This window comes from Pan troglodytes, chromosome 4, assembly GCF_028858775.2.
Source record: "Pan troglodytes isolate AG18354 chromosome 4, NHGRI_mPanTro3-v2.0_pri, whole genome shotgun sequence".
Classification (NCBI taxonomy): domain Eukaryota; kingdom Metazoa; phylum Chordata; class Mammalia; order Primates; family Hominidae; genus Pan; species Pan troglodytes.
This window is the reverse complement of record NC_072402.2, coordinates 158,160,415-158,180,827: the sequence shown is the minus strand read 5'-3', so window position 1 is coordinate 158,180,827 and position 20,413 is coordinate 158,160,415. Positions and strand designations below refer to the sequence as shown.

The 20,413-nt window shown below is 42.9% G+C and overlaps 1 long non-coding RNA gene and 1 other non-coding gene across 2 annotated transcripts; both read right to left on the bottom strand.

Annotated features, from left to right (window-relative positions):
• Positions 1 to 301: 301 nt before the first annotated feature.
• Positions 302 to 19,721, bottom strand: LOC129144113 (uncharacterized). Its single transcript, XR_008548299.2, has 2 exons — positions 19,209 to 19,721; positions 302 to 2,428 (listed from the first exon to the last, which is right to left on the bottom strand). It is a non-coding gene; the product is annotated as an uncharacterized LOC129144113 (long non-coding RNA).
• Positions 2,277 to 2,374, bottom strand: MIR146A (microRNA mir-146a). Its single transcript, NR_035677.1, has one exon. It is a non-coding gene; the product is annotated as a microRNA mir-146a (primary transcript).
• Positions 19,722 to 20,413: the final 692 nt, after the last annotated feature.

The window sequence follows — 20,413 nt, the reverse complement described above, 5'->3', positions numbered from 1 at the left end:
GTGTTCTTTTTTTATTTAGGCAGAAAAGCATGATTAAGGGAGAGGGGAAAAAAATCACTTGCAATCTTAACACCCACTACCCACTGGATATCCATACACTTACACGGATACACACACACTTCTCCTCGTGCAAAAAAAAAAAAAAAAAGAATCACACTACATATTACCCTGTGCCTATCTTCTTCATGGGACAACAAATCAGGGCTCTCTCTCCACTCCTCCATGACCCACCTCTATGGCATACTGTCTAATAAATGCACAGCATGAGTACTGTCTGGACTCATCACAATTGGGTGTTATATTGTCTTCAATAACTTTATTGTTGTAACCAAACATGTTCTGTGTTAAGTCAAACAATAGAGAAAAATACAACCAAAAAGAAAAACACATCTCAAATCCCACCACGTCAGAGATAACCATTGTTAACAAATTGATGTACATCTTTCAACACACGTATTCCTACATACATTTATTATTTTACATAAACTGAATCATAGACACCAAGTTATTTTGCAACATGCTTTTTCCACTTACATAAACCAAGTTTTGATAAAGCAAATACGACCTCAAAAATCTTTGAGAAATGTACTATCTAATGGAATCTTAACAAAAATTCTCTATGAAATGAAGCATTCTTTTATACAGTAAATTTCTGCCTACTCCTCACAGATACACTAGGTTAATTTTTTAATGTGTGTGTGTATCTGTGAATTCCATATTTCATTTATTAGGTTTGCTTTAGGAAGAGTGCCCCTGAAATAAAAATGAGCCTTTTGTACTAAATCGGAGTTCTGAGCCAAAGTCAGTGTCCACAGCACAGAGGAGCTGAAACCCAGAGCATTTGGAGCTTCTAGTATATATTCTGGATTTTCTCCATCAGTCTAGGACTGAAGACACCGATCTCTGGTGTCAGTTGAGATTTCACCAAGGTTCTGGTTCTGGAATGAGTCACTGGCTAAGGGTCTGATAAGCAAAGGGCGGAAGTGGGCAGAGTGTGAGAAGGGTGGGGGAGGTCCTTGATCTGATCAGTACAACCCAGAGAACACACCCATGTCCCACACGCTTGCGAGGGGGCCTTCATAATAACCAAGCACCCCTTTGCATCTGTAGAACATGGTTACGTGTTTTTCAATTTGCCATCCTGTTGTTAATTTGTCCCCATTTTCCAGATGAGGCTTGGTGAGATTCACTGAGATCATGCAGACAAAGAAAGCCCTGAGCACAGTGCTTGGCACATAGTGGGCACTCAGTAAACCTCGGTGTCACTGAGAAGACAGAATGAGAATGAGCATGCTGTGGAGTCTTTCACCTGCCTCTCCTCTGGGACAGGTTACTCTTTCATTCTGTAGACTGTAATGACATGGAAATTCCAAGATACCAAGAGACAATGATGAATCAAAGATGAGTTCCCAAAAGACAAATCACATCCCTTATTCCCCATCAAATCTAAAGCCTAGTAAAGTCCATATAGCACTCATGAGGCCTCTAACCTTCTGCCTAAAAGTGGTCATCATCATAGCAAACCTGAGCCTCAGAAAGGACCTAGCTTACTTGGTGACAGAGGAGGGCAACAGAAGGACTTGGCCCATGGCACCCAGCTGACCATGTCAGCAAATAGAGAGGCCTTCAAAGCCTTTGCATTCCTGTTCCCTGGAGAAAATGAGGATTGCAGTAAAGTGTAATTACAACCTCTTTTTGCCTTGTTTGAAATACAAAGGGACAATGTAGCCCTAATATATTTATAGAAGGAAGTAGAGATCAAATAAAGGAAGAGGGGGACCAAAAGAAGGGCATATCCATGTTTCTAATCTTCTTTCACTGCAGATCTTAAAAAGGAACCAGAAGCCTCAGCAGTCCCCGCTAAAGAATCATTGTCACATTCTATTAGTTCCCTCTGATCCCGTGAAGAGGGGGGAAAAATCATTGCATGGCAATGCCATGTGTCTCAAGCTTCATTAAAGTGATTTCTCCCAAGAGTCTCGTATAACAGCATGTAAAGCACGTACAACAGTACCTGAATCATCATAAGTAATCAATAAATGTAAACGAGTAGCAGCAGCAGCAAGAGAGACTTGCTGAGATCATTCATTTAGCTACTTGGAACCCTGCTTAGCATAGAATTCAAGTCTTTTCACAATCAAATGAGTGTTTCTCACAGGAACTCACACTCCTTATACCTTCAGAGCCTGAGACTCTGCCTTCTGTCTCCAGTCTTCCAAGCTCTTCAGCAGACTGAAAAATTCTTCAGGATCTACTCTCTCCAGGTCCTCAAGCCCACGATGACAGAGATATCCCAGCTGAAGAACTGAATTTCACAGGTCTGACACTGACACAACCCATGGAATTCAGTTCTCAAAGCTGAGGATACACATCGGCTTTTCAGAGATGGTGCAAAGACCCCTCTTTGCAGTCCAGGCCTGTCCCAGCCCTGTAAAATACAAGAGTGAAAAGCCTGGTAAATCCAATGCAGCTGCTTCCTAGTACCAGGTCTAGTCCTGGCACTCATGAGTTATAAACATCTGGAGGAGACCAGGCCAGCAGTCTGGAAGGCTGATGTGGGTGGATCTCTTGAGCCCAGGAGTTCAGGACTAGCCTGGGCAACATGGAGAATTTGTCTCTACTAAAAATAAAAAATGAGCCATGCATGGTGGCTTGTGGTGGGAGGATCGCTTGAGCCTGGGAATTGGAGGTTGCAGTGAGCTATGATTGCACCACTGCACTCCAGTCTGGGCCACAGAGAGAGACCCTGTCAAAACAAAAACTAATCTGTAGGGGATGTGTATGGTAGACACACACATCATTAAGCATCATTAAACATGGTAGCTGGCCTTTCCTGCCTCATGACCCTTCCATATGCCATCCCCCTGGCCTGGAAAACTCGTTCCTCTCTTTAACATCAACTTATCCTGGTGTTCTTGCTTTCAATGTCACTTCCTCAGAGAGGCCATCTATGGCAGAGATTGCTGATTGTTTGCCCAATATATATTCTCTCCTCCTTCTATACTAATAGAACCCTTAAGTGGTATCTGAACACCTGGACATCTGACTTTGTTTCCTCACCTGGTGTGACAAAGTGCTGGATATGAGCAGGAGTGGAGAGTTTTTTACTGTTTCCCTCCCTCTTCTCAGGCTTGGACTGTAGACGTGGTGGAGAGCCACTGTGGACCATGCAAATGAGTGCAGCCCCCCAGGGAACAGCAGAGCAGCATGCCAGAAGAGCCCCAAAATTGTGAGGCTTCCTTATACACCCTAGACTGCTTACACCTGCACTGATAGATCAGCAAGAATGGAACATTTACCTTATTTAAGCCACTGTTACTTGGGGATCTCTGTAAGAGCATTTGAATGTTTACCTACCACCCCCTCACCATCAGCCTCCAGCTAGTCTCTTTCATAATATGGGATTCTTTCCTTCACCGTAATTTGTAATTGTTAGATAATTTTGTATAATTATTTGATTAAAATTATCTCTCCAACAAGACTGTTTTCCATAAGCATAGAGACCATGCTAGTGTTTTTTAAATATGTATATAGGCCAGATGTGGTGACTCACACCTGTAATCTCGGAACTTTGGGAGGCTGAGGCAGGCAGATCACCTGAGGTCAGGAGTTCAAGTTTCACCTGGCTAACATGGTGAAACCCCGTCTCTAATAAAAATACAAAAATTTGCCGGGCGTGGTGGCGCACACCTGTAGTCCCAGCTACTTGGGAGGCTGAGGCAGAAGAATCACTTGAACCCAGGAGGCAGAGGTTGCAGTGAGCTAAGATTGCACAACTGCACTCCAGGCTGGGTGACAAAGCGAGACTCTGTCTCTAAAAAATAATAATAAAATAAAATAACTATATAATAGCCTTATTGAGATATAGCTATATAGCTCACACACCAGAAAATTTACCTATTTAAAGTAAAAAATGCATTGGTTTTTAGTATTTTGCAGAGTTGTACAACCATCATAATCAATTCCAGAACATTTTCATCATCCCCAAAATAGATCCCATAACCATTAACAGTCAATCTCCATTCCCCTCCCTCACCCCTGGGGAATCACTGATCTACGTTCTGTCTATATATATGCTGGACATCTTATATAAATGAAATCATATAGTCAGTGGCCTTTTGTGACTGGCTTCTTTCACTTAGCTTTCAGGATATATCCATGTTTTAATGCGTATCAGTACATCCTTCCTATGGATGAATAATATTCCATCGTTAGGATCTACCACATTTTATTTATCCATTCATCAGCTGATGGGCATTTGGGTTGTTGCTACCTTTTGCCTATTTGATGCTTCTATGAATGAATACCCATGTACAAGTTTTGTATGGATATATGTTTGCATTTCTCATGGATGTGTGAACCCAAAAGTATCTGAGACAGACCTGAATCCATTTAGGAAGTTTATTTTGCCAAGGTTAAGAACATGCCTGTCACACAGCCTCAGAAGGTCCTGACAACATTGTGCCCAAGGTGGTCGGGGCACAGCTTGGTTTTATACATTATAGGGAAACATGAGACATCAATCAATATATGTAAGATGTACATTGGTTCAGTCTGGAGAGCTGGGACAACTAGAAGCAGGGGTGGGGGCTTCCAGATCATAGGTAGATACAAGACAAACTGTTGCATTTTTTTGTCTCTGGTTAGCCTTTTACTGAATACACAATTTACATGTGAGAGGAGGGTAGAGGAATAGTCACTTATTCCTTAGTCTGGCTTAGTGAAATAATAGGGCAGAAGAAGCAATCAGATATGCATTGGTCTCACATGAGCAAAAGAATGACTGAATTCTGTCTGTCCTTTGTCCACAAGGAATTTCCTAGTGGGCAAATTGTGAGGGAGGTATGTAGCTTTTTTATCTTTGTAGCTAGCTTACATAGGAATAAAATGGGAGGCAGGTTTGCCTCACACAGTTCCCAGTTTGACTTCCCTTTGGCTTAGTGATTTTGGGAGTTCTGAGATCTATTTTCCTTTCACAGACGTATACCTAAGTGTGGAATTTCTGTGTCATATGTTAACTCTATGGCTATCAGTTGATGAATGGCCAGACTGTTTTCCAAAGCGGCCACACTATTTTACAATTCCACCAGCAGTGTATGAGGGTTCCAGTTTCTCCACATCTTGCCAATACTTGTTAATGTCTATCTTTTGAGTATAGTTATCCTAGTAGGTGTGAAGTGGTATCTCACTACGGTTTTGATTTGCATTTCCCTGATGGCTAATGATGTTGAGTATCTCTTCATGTGCTTACTGGCCATTTATATAGCTTCTTTGGAGAAATGTCTATTCAGATTTTTTTGTCAATTTTGTAATTGAGTTGTTTGTATTTTTATTATTGAGTTGTAAGGGTTCTCTATATATTCTAGATACAAGTCCCACATGTATAATTTGCAAATATTTTCTCCCATTCTTTGGGTGGCTTTTTAACTTTCTTAATGGGGTGTGTGCATGTGTTTTGTGTAACATTATTTCCAGCTTCTAGCATGATGTCTTGATCATAGTAGGCACTCCAGTGATGGATGGATGGAAGGATGGAAGGAAGGAAGAAAGGGAGGGAGGGAGGTGGGGAGGGGAGGAAGGGAGGGAGGCTAGGTCTCAGTTATGCAGGCTTCCATCACAACTGTCCCAGCACTGACTGACAGCTAGGTTAAACATTAAAAGCTGATTGAGCCAGTGCCCTTATACAAAGGCTGGAATGCAACAAAAGCCCACCAAGAGTTTTGCCTGGACACTAAAGCATGACAAAATAACGAAGGAATTCTTAACAGGACCCATTTAGGATTAAACAAGTTTTAATGGGGGTCTGAAGAAACTCCCCAGGCCTCCACAAACAGGTTTATTGGGGGTCTAAAGGAACTCCCCAAACCTCCGTGATTTAGCAGGGGACAAGATAAGTAATCACCCCAGCACCTGGACCCATTTAGATTAAGTAAATTTACTGAGGCTCTAGAGGAAGGTCTTCAGGACTCAGACCTTAGTTACAGATTAAAAGAAATTAATCACTAATGTCTTTAGATGAACGCACACTTACATGTAGACATATAGCTTAGAAAACTTTGTAATTTTGAGTTGGTCTAGTGATAATTTCCGGGCCTTCTCCGTGTAACTGGTTACAGAAATAAAAACTCTCTTCCTTCCCAGTTCATCTGCATCTCGTTATTGGGCTGTGAGAAACAGCAGCCTGACCCTCAGTTTGGTCCAGGAACAGGAGGGAGGGAGAAAAGGAAGGGAGGGAGGGAAAGAAGGGAAGGGAGGGAGGGAACTTACTTTTACAAACCACACAGTTTAATTTCCTTATTTTAAAGATGGGGAAACTGAAAAGTTAAAAACATTAAGATGACAACATGATGAGATAATAAAAACAAGGTGATAGGCTGGGCACAGTGGCTCATGCCTGTAATCCCAGCACTTTGGGTGGCAGAGGTGAGGGGATCATAAGGTCAGGAGTTTGAGACCAGCCTGGCCAACATGGTGAAACCCCATCTCTACTAAAAATACAAAAATTAGCTGAGCATGATGGCACGCACTTGTAGTCCCAGCTACTCAGGAGGCTGAGGCAGGAGGAATGCTTGAACCTGGGAGGTGGAGGTTGCAGTGAGCTGAGATCGTGCCACTGCACTCCAGCCTGGGTGACAAAGTGAGACTGTCTCAAAAAAAAAAAAAAAAGGTGATAGAAGTTAAAACTGGGTTTTAGCCCTAGCTTGTCTCCTACTAGCTATGGGAACTAGGCAGGTCATATAACCTCTCTACACATCAGAGACCTCCTCAGAAATGGTCCTCTCTCACCAATCAGGTATTGGAAGGAGCAAAGTAAACTAATGTATGAGAAACCACTGCTTGAACATGAGTTATAATTGAGGCCGAAGGTCAAATAGCTAAATCAGCCTGGTCAGAAAATGATGGCAGGTGGCCCAATTTCTGGTCCAGGGTGAGGCATAGGGTGCCATATTTTATTTTTCAGATTGTTGCTGATTTTCTTCACCAATTAGAAGAATTTCTGGTTCAATGCAGAAAAGGGGACCACTAAATTTGTGGCAAATCACACAAATCCTGGGTCCTCCCACCACTGACAGTCCTAAACAAGAAGTGTTGCTTCCACTAACTGTAGCCCCAAGCCGTGATTGTTTTATTCACGACTGGATCCCTGGCACCTAACTGTGCCTGGCACATGGCAGATGCAGAAAAGTAGTTTTTAATTCGTGGACAAATGAATGAGTGGGTGAACAAATGAATGGCACTGTAAAATAAACCTGAACCCCACAATCTGCAGGGGGAATTAATCTGCAGATAGAAGGATTCTGGGGTAACATTTGGGTATATCTGGAGAAAGCAAAGTGTAATGCTTAGACAACAGGCTCTAGAGTTTGGTTGCCAGCGTTCTAATTCCAGCTCTGAGCCTGCCGTGAGTGCAGAGGGAAAAAGCGGCAGCCACGCATTTTCATCTCGCTTAAACTTGCATCTATTTATGTCTATCGCTGTGCTACATCCATGCCTTTCATTCCTTCTGTTCTGTGCCAGGCTTCATGCTCCCGTTCAGCCATGGCCCTAAGCCAAAGCTCAGGCATTTTTTAATTCTGGTTGGATCCACACAATTTGGTGATTACTATATAAACGTTTTGTATTGCTCATGCTGCAGCACCAAATCCGTTTACTCATAATGATTCACTAGAGACACTCACTTCCCTCAAGTGACATGTAATGGCTTCTCCATCACCCTCAATGTGGCCTTTTACCACTTAGAATACAATGTAAATTATTTGAGAGTTTCCACTTTTTTAAGTAAGCGTTGCCTTCCCTTTCACATGAAGGAAAACCAGACATGGAAGGGGAAAAGTGCTCCAACTTAGGTGGTTTTGCTCTGTTGCCCAGGCTGGTCTCAAATTCCTGGACTCAAGCAATCCACCCACCTCGGCCTCCCAAAGTGCTGGTATTACAGGCGTGAGACACCACAACCAGCCAACAAGGCACTTTCACGCAAATCTCACTTCACTCTCAAAAGTCATAAAAAAAATGCCATTGCCATCCTCACTCGATTAAAAAAGATGAGGAGAAGCAAAAAGAAGAGAAGGAGGAGGAAGAGCAGTAGCTAAGCAGTTAAAACATCCACCTAGCACATACGACTAACACTTTTGACCATTCGGCCCCACTGTCTGGCTCTTGGAGACATAAACAAAAATGGTTTCTTCCCTAAAGGAATTCAAAGACTAGATAAGGTGGCAAGGTATACAGATGAAAAATAAGTAACTGCAGAATGCTAGATAAACATGTACTCAGCCTGGCCTTCACAAGAGAGGCCAGCAGCTGGTAGAAAGGAGAACTTTCATTCGATTCCTCTGTAGGTCCTGCAAGCTCTGCCTTCACAGTACACGTAGAATCTAACTGTTTACCCTCACCCAAGCCACCATCAGCTCCCACCTAGGAGACCTGCAACAGTGAGGTCTCCTGATTCCACTCCTGCCTCTGCAGTCCACCCTCCAAATAGCAGTCAGAGGGATCTTATTAAAAGATAACTCAGAAGTAGGAGTTGAACAATGAGAACACATGGACACAGGGAGGGGAACATCACATACTGGGGCCTGTCAGAGGGTGGGGGGAAGGGGAGGGAGAGCATTAGGACAAATACCTCATGCATGTGAGGCTTAAAACCTAGACGACAGATTACTGGGTGCAGCAAACCACCATGGCACATGCATACCTATGTAACAAACCTGCACCATCTGTACACGTATCCCAGAACTTAAAGTATTTAAAAAAAAAAAAAAAAAAAAAGAGGCCAGGCACAGTGGCTCACGCCTGTAATCCCAGCACTCTGGGAAACCCAGTCAGGCAGATCATCTGAAGTCAGGAGTTCAAGACCAGCCTGGCCAACATGGTGAAACCCTGTCTCTACAAAAATACAAAAATTAGCTGGGCATGATGGCGGGTGCCTGTAATCCCAGCTACTCGGGAGGCTGAGGCAGGAAGAATTGCTTGATCCTGGGAGGCAGAGGTTGCAGTGAGCCGAGATCATGCCATTGCACTCCAGCCTGGGAGACAGAGCGAGACTCTGTCTCAAAAAAAAAAGGAGAGATAAATCAAATCATGTCACTCCCCTGCATAAAGCTCTCCAGCAACTTTCCATCACACAGAGAACAAAACCCAAACCCCTCAGCATGGCCTACAAGGCCCATGTCATCTGGCCCCTGCCTCTACCTCCAATCGCATTTTCTACCATCCTTCCCTCATCCATCCACTCCTGCCCACCTGGCCTCCTTGCTGTTCTTAATTGCACCAAGCTGTTACCTCTTCCTGGAATGCTCTTTCCCAAAATATTTCCACTGTTCACCTGTCACTTCTTCCAGACTCTTCTCAAACCTCACCTCATCAGAGTCCATCCCTCACCCACTCTACCTAAAGGAAACACAGACATGCCCCACCCATCCCCCAAACGTTCCAGCCCCTTGCCTGCTTTTCTGCCTCACACAATTTATTATTAGTTTACAGTTACTTATTTGTTTACTGTCTTTCTGCCTGGTAAGAGTGAAAGCTTCATGGGAGTAGGCCCTTTAACCAGAAGAATGCCTGGCACAGAGTAGGTCAGTTTCTCAATCTTTTTTTCATTATCATCCTTCTAAGGAACCTTTTCAGACTTTTTTTTTTCTAATCCCCCCACTATGAAATGTTAACACTACAGATATATTATATGTCTATATATACTGTATGTATATTTGTGCTTTACACATAGAGTTTTTTTTCACCTCCTAAGGGCCAATTTTCGTGCTCTTTGAGGGGAGGCATATCTTCCCCATGGAATAGGTGCTTGATAAAAATGTGTTGAATGGATAAAACTCCTGAGGAGAGCAGCAAGCTCTGAAAGATGGACATTGTTCAAGGTATAAAGTTCAGCTGGGGAAATTCCAAGCCTCCCCCCACTCAACCCTCCCATCTTTGTAGCATGAGTACATCCTGTCATGCTGTGTCTGGTGACTATCCGGTATTTTTCTAATGCAGATTTTCAGCTTTAAAACAAAACAAAACCCTACTCTTGTTTTGCATCCTGGCTCCCACTGCTATTTTGGGTCCTTGAATTCACTTTTTCTCCACCTTCCTCCCCAGGCAAGCTTTGAAACCCAGATAAGGCCCGCTCCATTCGTACACAGTTTATTCTTTCCTTCATCCTACAACCTGCACTGAGTTCCTATGTGAACCAGATGAAAAGATGATGATGATTCAATCCCTGCCCTCTGGAAGCTTATGAGGATGTGAGGGTAGACAAACAGGATGCTAAGTTCAACACACCAAGGGCTCCAGGAGGAGCAACAAAGTGCTTCGAAAGGACAACTGCACTGACCCAGTGGAACCTCTCCTTGCTCATCCATTCACCCATCAATGACTTACAGAGCACCTGCTGCGTGTGTCGGGCCTGTGCTAGACCCTGGGGTTGCAGCACAGACAAGACCAGCATGGCCCATGGAGATCACCAAACAGGAGAGACTGAAATCTCACTGATAATCACACAAATAAGTGAGCCCAAATGTGATAAATGCGACCAATGGAAAAGCTCAAGATTCTATGAAGCACCTGGTAGTTGGAAAGAAATGACATTTAAGGAGAAACCCTGAAGAATAAGTAGAGCATGGTCTGGCAAAGACCAGGTAAAAGGGAGTTCCAGGCACAGGGAACAGAATGTCCAAATGGTCACAAATAGGATGTGACCAGGCACACTTGTGAAGACGGAGAGAGACTCCTCTACTGAGGTCAATAACGAGACTAGGGATGGCATGAGGAGAGGAAGGTCCAGAAAGGCAAGAGCCGATTCATGTTGGCCTTGCTGAGAAATATGGAGTTGACCTTAACTAAAGACAGAGGAAACACGGAAGGAATGTGATCCAGGCTGTATTTTTTAGATATTTTGGTTGGGTGTGGAAAACAGCTGGGAGGAGGGTAAAAAATCATCCCACACATCTGTCATCCAATCACGCAATTTAACATGTGATCCTGCAGGGTCTTGCACCCATAGGTGCAAGTCCTGTGAGACTGTGAAATTCTCAAAGGTAGATATCACATTTTCCGCCTCTTTTTACCCCGTCCCACAACAGCAGTGCATGGTACATGGTAGACAATTAGAACACACTTCTTGAGTAATCATTTTATAATAACAAATTATATGTTTTTATTATGATTAACCACTCCTTCTCTCTGCCCTCTGAAAGTTCCCCTCCCGTCCTCAGTCATCTTCCCATCCTCTGCCTGACTGACATATTCTGTTTCGGAAGACCACAGTATCTTTCAGATGACCTCCCACAAGCTCCCAGTCACTGCATTGCATGGAAAGCTGGACATCAGGGTGGTGACGATCTGAATGGTAAGCCATTGGTCCCCTTGCTGCCCCCAGCCCCCACCTGTCCCTGGTCACCCAGACCCTCAAACTTCCAGTTCTTCAGAATCTATATCTCCAGTGAGGCACTAGTTTGTTCCTGTGCCACCAAAGCAGCCAGGCCAAAATAAACTTAAACTGCACAGTCGGAGCCATTCCCCAGCCAGAATGGGGAACAGAACAGAGCAACACAGCAAAGTAATTGCCTCCTATTTACCAGGACGTACTTTGCACTATGAGCCATTTTGTCAACTTCATGAGATTTGCAGTCAGAAAACACGGAAACAAAAGAGCAATATGAAGGTCTTTTAACCACTGACCATTTACATTTGTCAGCATGACTGCTCCATCCATTATTATCATTTCCCCAGCGCACAGCCCAGGAAAACTGTAGTTGCATTAGATCAATAAAAAACTGAATTCTCTTTTAAGACAGAGTCCTATTGTATAACTATGTTGGGCAAATGTATAACTTGTCCTATGAAAAGAAATCCCATACCTCATTTGGTCGTAGTGCATTGTGACAGAGAAACTATTTGCTTCCATTTTTAAGAATCCACCCCCTTTCCTTTTATGTATTTTTCCCACCATATGAGAGAAATTTATAAAGGAACCCAAAAGTTGTTATAAATATACTTTGCCAGCTCTCACCCCAAAAAATACTACTGTGGCACTTTGCTCTTGCTATACAGAGTTAGAATAAAGGAATGGGTTTTCAATACGCGTGGCTTTTAAGAGAGACTTACCTAGTATAACTTTACAAATTCGATATCCTTTCAAAGCTAAATTAATCCTGGTCTTTCAGTTCATTCTCAAAAGGTGTAAAGGAGATACATCCAAATTCCTTTATATGCTAGCTATAAAAAAAAAATTAGGTAGTACCTAACGTAGCACTTTATTTTTAAAAAAAAATTTTCAAATAGTCTGCATAATTATCTCATTTAGATCTCCGCACCGCCTTAGGAGGAAAGCTGGAGCTAGCATGGAAACATTTTTGGGCCAACAAATGTTTACCAAGAAGAAGCTGTAAGGTGATCCTCCAGTATTGAACTTTGCTAGCCCTTTCTGTAAAAAAAAAATCCCCTTATAACCATGAGGTGAGTTCCTGCAAGGTGAAAAGAAACATTACTAAACACAAATAGCCAAACAAATAATTGCAACCCATACACCTTGTCCTGGGCACCTCTAGGCTCTGGGACCCAGTCAGCTGGGAATCAGACGCCTGGCATAAAACATGCTTAAAGTCGCAGAAACTGATGGCTAGATTCACTGAGCAGAAACAGGCAATACATTTCTCTCTGGTCCTCCAGCCTATACATTTAACTGTTTTCTATTTGGGGATGGGGAGAATATTCTAAGTTTCACCCCTGTTTCTATGGTCTTGACGTTCTGTCTCTATGTGTATGGGCTCTGCCTATATCTGGGGTCCATTCCCTTTGTAGTTACTCAGGTACCAGTCTCTGGAGACAAGTCCCTCCATAAAGGTCACCACCTCCCAAAGAGCTTCTCCAGTTCCCTCCCCACGTCCACAGCCTTAGATGCTTACCTGGGTGGAAACAATTCTCTCCTTCCAATCTCCAGGGAATAAACACTTCAGAAGCCCAAAATGTCTTATTTGACCTGAATGTGTGCCCTATCCTTACAATGCCTGGCTCATGGAAAGCTCGCAAATGAATAATAACAGTTATCTTTGTAGTTAAGATGTATTAAATGCTTATTAGGGGTGAGGCTAAATGAATTCTTTCACTAAAAATTCCTAATAAAACTGTGAGGTAGGTACTATGATCAACATCATTTTATAAATGAAAAAAATTAGGCTCAGAAAGGTTCAGCAGCCTTTCTGAAGATTCAGCAGCCTTTCTGAAGGTTCGGAAAGGCCTTTCTGAAGATTCAGCAGCCTTTCTGAAGATTCAGCAGCCTTTCTGAAGGTTCAGAAAGGCCACACAGCTGGCAAGTTAAGAAACTAGGTTTTCAACTTAATCATGCTGCCTCCAGAACCCAGGCTTCCAACCACTTTGCTGTATTGACTAAGTGAATTAAGTGAGCATCACCAAGGCCATCAAACCAATAAGCCTGACTATAGTCCCCAATGCTCAGTCCAAGGCACTTCCTTCTCTTCATCAAACCAAGTCCTGGTTTCACTGGAAGAAGGAATTGAGCCTTTAGGACAAAGGCAGAGACAGCCCACACCTGCCATCCTCAACCAGCTCTTACGCATAGCAATAATCATCCCCGGGAGAAAGGCTCTCAGGCAAGGTTAATAACAAACGTAATGGTTTTACAATATCTGCTGCTACAAAAAGCAAAACAAAAAAAAAATTTCTGGGTGACTAAGTAACATGAATTGCTAGAAAACGAGTCTTCATTCATCCCCCTTTGAATTGCAAGATGATGGTGTGTTTTAACGGTAAATGAACACGGCATTCCCAAAGCCATCAAGTTAATGAGTCAAGTAAATCCTCAGTCTTCTCCTTATCCAGATTTTTATCTTCCCCACTGTCATTACCATCTTGCTCAGAAAATCATTTCTGGGCCTTTCTCCTGCTCCAAAGAGCTGGATTGTCACTTAAAGGCCTGTTAACTAACGAATTGCTGTTCTGCAGCTGCAAATAAAATTCACACACAGCTCAGATGACTTTATCATGGGAGTTGATTAATTAGCAGTTACGGGGCCCTGAAAATAGAGTTCCATTTCATTAACACAGACTTGTAATGTTTTGGTGCATATTGTTGTGATTTAAACATTTTGCTCCACGGCGGAGAAGATATGGAGGTGTAGGAAAAACGGGAAGTCTATGGGATAATTAGGAGTGAGACCAAATGTAAAGGATTTTTTTAAATAATGTAATGGTTAACATTGAGCGCAGGTCTTTCCTACCAGAGTCTGTTCTGAGCATTTCCTGTGATTAATTAGCTCATTTGGCCTTTGTGACCATGCTAGGAGATAGGCAATATTATTGTTAGCATTTTACACAGGAGGAAATTGTAAACCAAAAACAAAATTTGAAGCACCCCCCACCCCAACCATCTGAATGGACTTCCTCCTCAGCCAAGGCTCTTTTAAAATGTAACCTGAGAGACTATTTCGGGCCATGATGGGAAGTGGGGTTCGAACATGCCTCATTATACCTCTCCGGCATTAACATCAACACAGACTATAAGTCTGATAAGAAATATCTTATGGGCCAGACACCATGGCTCATGCCTGTAATCCCAGCACTTTTGGAGGGCAGATCATCTAAGGTCAGGATTTCGAGACCAGCCTGGCCAACATGGTGAAACTCTGTCTCTACTAAAAATACAATAATGAGCCATGCATGGTGGTGCCCGCCAGCTACTCGGTGGTGTCCCAGCTACTCGGGAGGCTGAGGCAGGAGAATTGCTTAAACCTGGGAGGTGGAGGTTGCAGTGAGCCGAGGTTGTGCCACTGCATTCCAGCCTGGGCAGCAGAGCGAGACTCTGTCTTAAAGAGAGGAGAGGGAGAGGGAGGGGGAGGGGAAGAGGGAGAGGGAGAGGGAGAGGAGAAGAGAAAAGAGAAAATTTTACAACCTATTCTCTGTAAAGCCTAGTACTTAAAGGCTTCCTCTGCAAATAAGAACTTGGGTTCCACAATCCTTCATCTTAACCCAGCCATTACTTTCTGTTGATCGCAGGTCTTTAGACAAACTCAACCGTCAACCAGAAAATGTTTAAATTTACCTATAGCCTGGAAGCCCCTGCTCTGAGTTATCCCACCTTTCTGGACCAAACTAATGTATTTTTTAAATGTATTTGATTGATGTCTCATGCCTCTCTAAAATGTATAAAACCAATATGCACCTGGGCCACCTTGGGCCCATGTTCTCAGGACCTCCTGAGGGCTGTGTCATGGGCCATGGTCACTCAAATTTGGCTCAGAATAAATGTCTTCAAATACTTTACAGAATTTGGCTATTTTTCATTGACAAAGTGAAGGCACACAGTTACTAAACAGTAGAGCCAAGATTAACACTCAGGCTGGCTCCAGAGCAGTGGTTCTCAACTGGAGGGGCAGGGGGAGTGGAAGGGGAGGCTTAACCTTCCTAGGAATATTTGCAGTGTCCAAAAATATTTTTGATTGCCATGAGTTGGTTGTCATTTCAAGGTGTCATGAGTTGGGGGGCATCTAGTGGGTTGAGGCCAGAGATGCTGATAAACACCTTACAATGCACAGGTCAGCACCCCCCAATAGTAAAGAACTTTCAGTCCTAAAATGTTAATAGCGCTAAGGTGAAGAAACTCTGCTCCAAAGCCTGGTCCTTGCTATTGTGTCCAAGACTTGTGCCCAGAGAAAAGGGCGGGTGACCAGTGATCATCTCCCTTCCCTATGTAGCAGCTGTGTTACTTCCTGGCAGGTTACCTCAGCAGCAACAACTTACAGGGTTGATATTATTTCATTTGCCTGAAGGCTGAATTTGACTTCTTAAAAGCCCTGTGAGATCTCAGGTTTCCTAGCAAAAGCTATGAAATCTCTAGAAATAATAATTAAACATGTGACATTGGAGCAGAAATAGCAAATCACCAATAGAATAAAAATGAGATTCTAGAAAGATATCTGTGTACATGCTGTAATTTAGGACCAGGTAAAAATATCCTTTCAAAGCAGAGGAAGAAATCAAAAAGCAGAAGAGCGGAGTGTACAAGAACTCTCTGTACTGTCTATGCAATGCTTCTATAAGTCTAAAACGATCCTAATGCTAAAATTTTAGTTTTTAAAAAAAGTAGAGGAAAAACTAGTACCTAAAGAGGAAAACATTAACATCAGATCTGTCTTATATCATACACAAAAATATACTTCAGATGGATGACAGAACTAAATGCAAATGAACAATGTGATAGCAACAAAAACTATAGAAGTTTCAAAGATAAATATAAAAATAAATCTTTACAATCTTCACTTGAGGAAGTCCTTTCTCAATGAGACACAAAAACAATTGCAAAAAAGACTGACAGGTTTGAGACTATCTGTGTGGCAATATAATTGCACACTGGAGCAGCAAAAGGATCAGTTTAGTAAAGAAGTAACCAGAGTTGTTTTTGCAGCTTTCTTCTGGGAGTTAATCCAGAGCCAAAACTTTGAATCTCGGGTTACAGAAGTCAAAGGGAAAGGCCCTTGTGGGGAACACCCACTTGGCATCCCTCTCTAATTTGCTTTAGATTTAACGGGAAATTTATCTTCCTTCTCTCTGTTCCTGGTGTCGCCAGTTGAAGGAAGTCTCTGGCAAGCTGATGGATGTTATTGGTACATAGTTGCGACCTTAAGCCTAATTCTGGGTTTGGCTAGAACAACTGGCTCTTTTCTTACTATTTTAATGTCTGAACTGATATGGGTGACATTTCCTCCAGCAGTGGGGGCAGCTGATAATGACGACTGTAGGCCAGATGAGTGCTGATTGCTACACACCAAGATTACCCCAAAATGGAGGCAGTGCATGACTCCCTCCAGTACCCCAAGAGACAAAGCTAGAGAAAATACTCAGCTCCACATCCAAAACTCTGAAATTAACTTCCCCTGAGATGTGCAGAGTTTTATGCTCAAACTTCCAAAAAATATTAAAAATTCAAGATAGTCATTTTTCTCAGCATGAACTTGTGCATTCTTTTTTTTTTGTATATATACACCATGATTCAGCAATGAACTTGTGTTCTTATCTCCAACAAGGAATGTATCTAAATATCATATCTTTAAGGATATAAGTTTTTAGCGGAGTCAGGAACCTAGGAAAGAACTACACAAAGAGGTAGACAACCCTCAGCCACCCCTTTGATGGTGTATCCACGCATTTGCATTGTCCTATTATCTTTTCTTAGAGAATCAAAAGACCTTTCTAAGATCTTGGAGGAAGAGTAACAAATAGTATGTAAGATATTATATCAGAGTCAGTCTGGAATGGGAAAAATCAGATGTGAGTCCCTACTGGAAAGTGGAGCCTTAAATCAATCACTTGATCTCTTTGAGTTTCAATTTCCTTAGCAGTCAAATGGATTTAATTCATTCATTTAACAAATATTTAATAAGTTCCCATTATGTGCTAATTCTACTGTTTCTACCAACCTTACAAATTTTATGAAAGAATTACATGAAATGACAAAAATGCTTTACAAAGTGTAAGTCATAAAAATAATTCATGTTATTGTTAAAAATAGAAGATTTTCTCTTGTTATTAAATAAGACTAAAGCCCAGAACAAAATAAGAAATGTTTGCCAGATTGTAGAACAACCAGAAGGAGGAATCCCCATTGCGGTTCAAAAATTGCCCAAAAGCTGGCTTTTAGGGACCACACCCAAGACTATAGATTGCTGACAGCCACAGAAAACAAATATTTACTACAAGTTGAGCCCAAAGGCCTCCACTGAGAACCTAAAACTACACAGAACTGAAGCAGTGCATGCGTCTGATTCCCGCAGGGCCTTTGGAGAAAGTGGGACTCTAGGAATTCAGAGATGAGAAGAGGGCCCAGGAATGCATCACCAGGGGCCATCCAGTCAGCTCCTCCCCGCATCCCAGGCCTGGCCTCACGGAATCCTGAAGATGAAACATCACCCATTCCACAAGCTAACAGTCCAACAACTCCAAACAACCGGCACGACCCCCAGAGTCCACCTTCTCTCTCTCAAAGAGCTTCTTGTATGGCTGCTTATCTGTTCTAAGGAGTACCATGCATAAGGACAGCAGTATGATTTTAAAAACAACAAATAAAGAGAAGCCAGTTCTGTCCAAAAACCCATTGTTAATAACGGGGATAAAGTGTCAGCAAAGCGCTACACTCAGAAGGGTTTGGGGCAAAATTAAAGCAGAACCAGGGCACACAAATGAAATAAAGGACACTGCACTTTGGGAGGCCGAAAAGGGCGGATCACCTGAGGTCAGGAGTTCAAGACCAGCCTGGCCAACATGGCGAAACCCTGTCTCTACTAAAAATACAAAAATTAGCCAGGCATGGTGGCGCGCATCTGTAATCCCAGCTACTCTCGAGGCTGAGGCACAAGAATTGCTTGGACCCAGGAGGCGGAGGTTGCAGTGAGCCGAGATCTTACCACTGCCCTCCAGCCTGGGCGACAGGCCGGGAGCAAGACTCCATCTCAAAAAGAAAAAGAAAAAAAAGAAAGAAAGGACACTGAATGTGAAGGTCTCAAATGACAAGAAAATACCGTAATACAATAATTAAACCCATTGAGGCATCAAGAAAGAAAAGTGACACTGTTTGCCAATTAGTATACAAGTCAGGTTCAGTATGTAAAAGATTCTTTTTAAAAAAATAGAAAATTTAAAAAAAATTCTTAATATCCAAAGACAAGATTGAAATTGAGAATAGGAACACAATAAACAAAAAGTAATAGCCATAGTCCTCCAACCCTGAAACCTCCTAAGAGCACCATATTTACTGTCCAATATTTTCATGCTATTGTCACTGCAAGAAAGTTTATGACTTGCTAAATAGAGACCACAGTCTAAAACTCCAGGTTTAAAGCATATTATTTTATCATCCATAGAGATTCTAAACCACTTCCTGACCCCACTCTATCCCACCCCACCCTGAAAATAACAAAAGGTTAAAAATATGTCCCTTTTGGAAATGGAGCCACATCTTTACTAAAGCACTGGAAATATCTCCAAGTCACTGACATTTTTATATTTCTAGACCATGACAAAAGTCTCACCTACTTTAATTCTAATGTCATTTCAATATGCCTTAAACATCTTGATTATATCTTTAATGTGCCATTTATTCTGCAATAATCCACTGTACAAAAGCCTGCTGCCTCTCAAACAGAAGATAAGTACATAATAAATCAGCTTGCAATGATTATTTTTTCCCAGCTCATACTCACAGCGAGCTCCTAAAATTTCATTTTATTTTATCATTTCCAATTCAGCCGCCGTTCTCCCCCTCCTCGTTGTGCTACTGTCTCCTGTCCATCCTGTCCACCCTTTGGCATGCCTTCCGGCCCAGGGTTTACCACTCCAATCGGCCCTGCTGGTGCCATCCAGGAAAGGAAGAGCGGTCAAGCGTCTTGGAGACAGAGCATCTTTCTGGAGAAAGACTCTTATTTGCTGGGGTAGAGGAAGGCAGCTAAGGCCTATTTGCATATGCTTTTATTCCATTTCCACACCCTACACGCTAACCCTCTCTGGAAAGTCCCTTCTAGATCCCTCCTCGGCACAGCGAGGGAGGAAGAGGCTGGGCCGGAATGGAAGGTTCCAGCCTGGCAGTGTCAGCTTCTCTCCGCGGAGCTGAGGGGGAAGCCTCCACCTTCCCCCATCATGCGTGCAGGGTCTGGACCCCCGGGTCGGGGACCCTCTTGCAGCACGTGTCAGGAGCAGCCTGGTGCTTTGGCCTGCGCGCTCTAGAGCGTTCTGTGCAGGATGCGCCTGCTCCCCTGCAGCCTCCCCCGAGGAAGTTCTGGTCAGGCGCTGGGTCCCCAGGCTTCCTGTCTGTACTCTCCGCAGCCCCGCGGGGAAATCCCGAGAGCTTTATCGGCTGCCCAATGAGCCTGTTGGCTTTTCAAGTGCGCGCAGGCTGAGTTTCAGCCAAAACCTCAATTTAAACGTTAACCAGAAATAAATAAATAACATGTGTGCAGGCATTTAAAAAGAGAGACTGCCTTTGGGGTGAAGATCAGGCAGAAAGCTCCCTTGTTTCATTGCTGCAGATACACGAGGGCTGGATTTGCTCACCCTTTGAACAAAGGGATTCTTTGAACTGTAAACTGACCTGGCAGGCGGAACACTGAGAAATCTTCCTGAGCACCTTTCTCTGGAAATGTGAACATTCAAGGCAGTCTTGTGTGTCAGCTAAAGAGAACAGTCATAGCTAAATTTTAATGGGCACCTACTAGGCACCAGGCGCTCTGCTAAATGTATCACGTGCATCATCTTCCCTAATCCCACAGCAATCATCCATAGCAGGTAGCCCGAATTATTATCTCCATTTTATGATCCCCTTTTACTCATAAGGGAATTTTATCTTTGGTGAGGTTAGGGGGACTTGCCTAAGGTCACACAATTAGTAAGTGTTTCCATGGGTGCCCTTAGC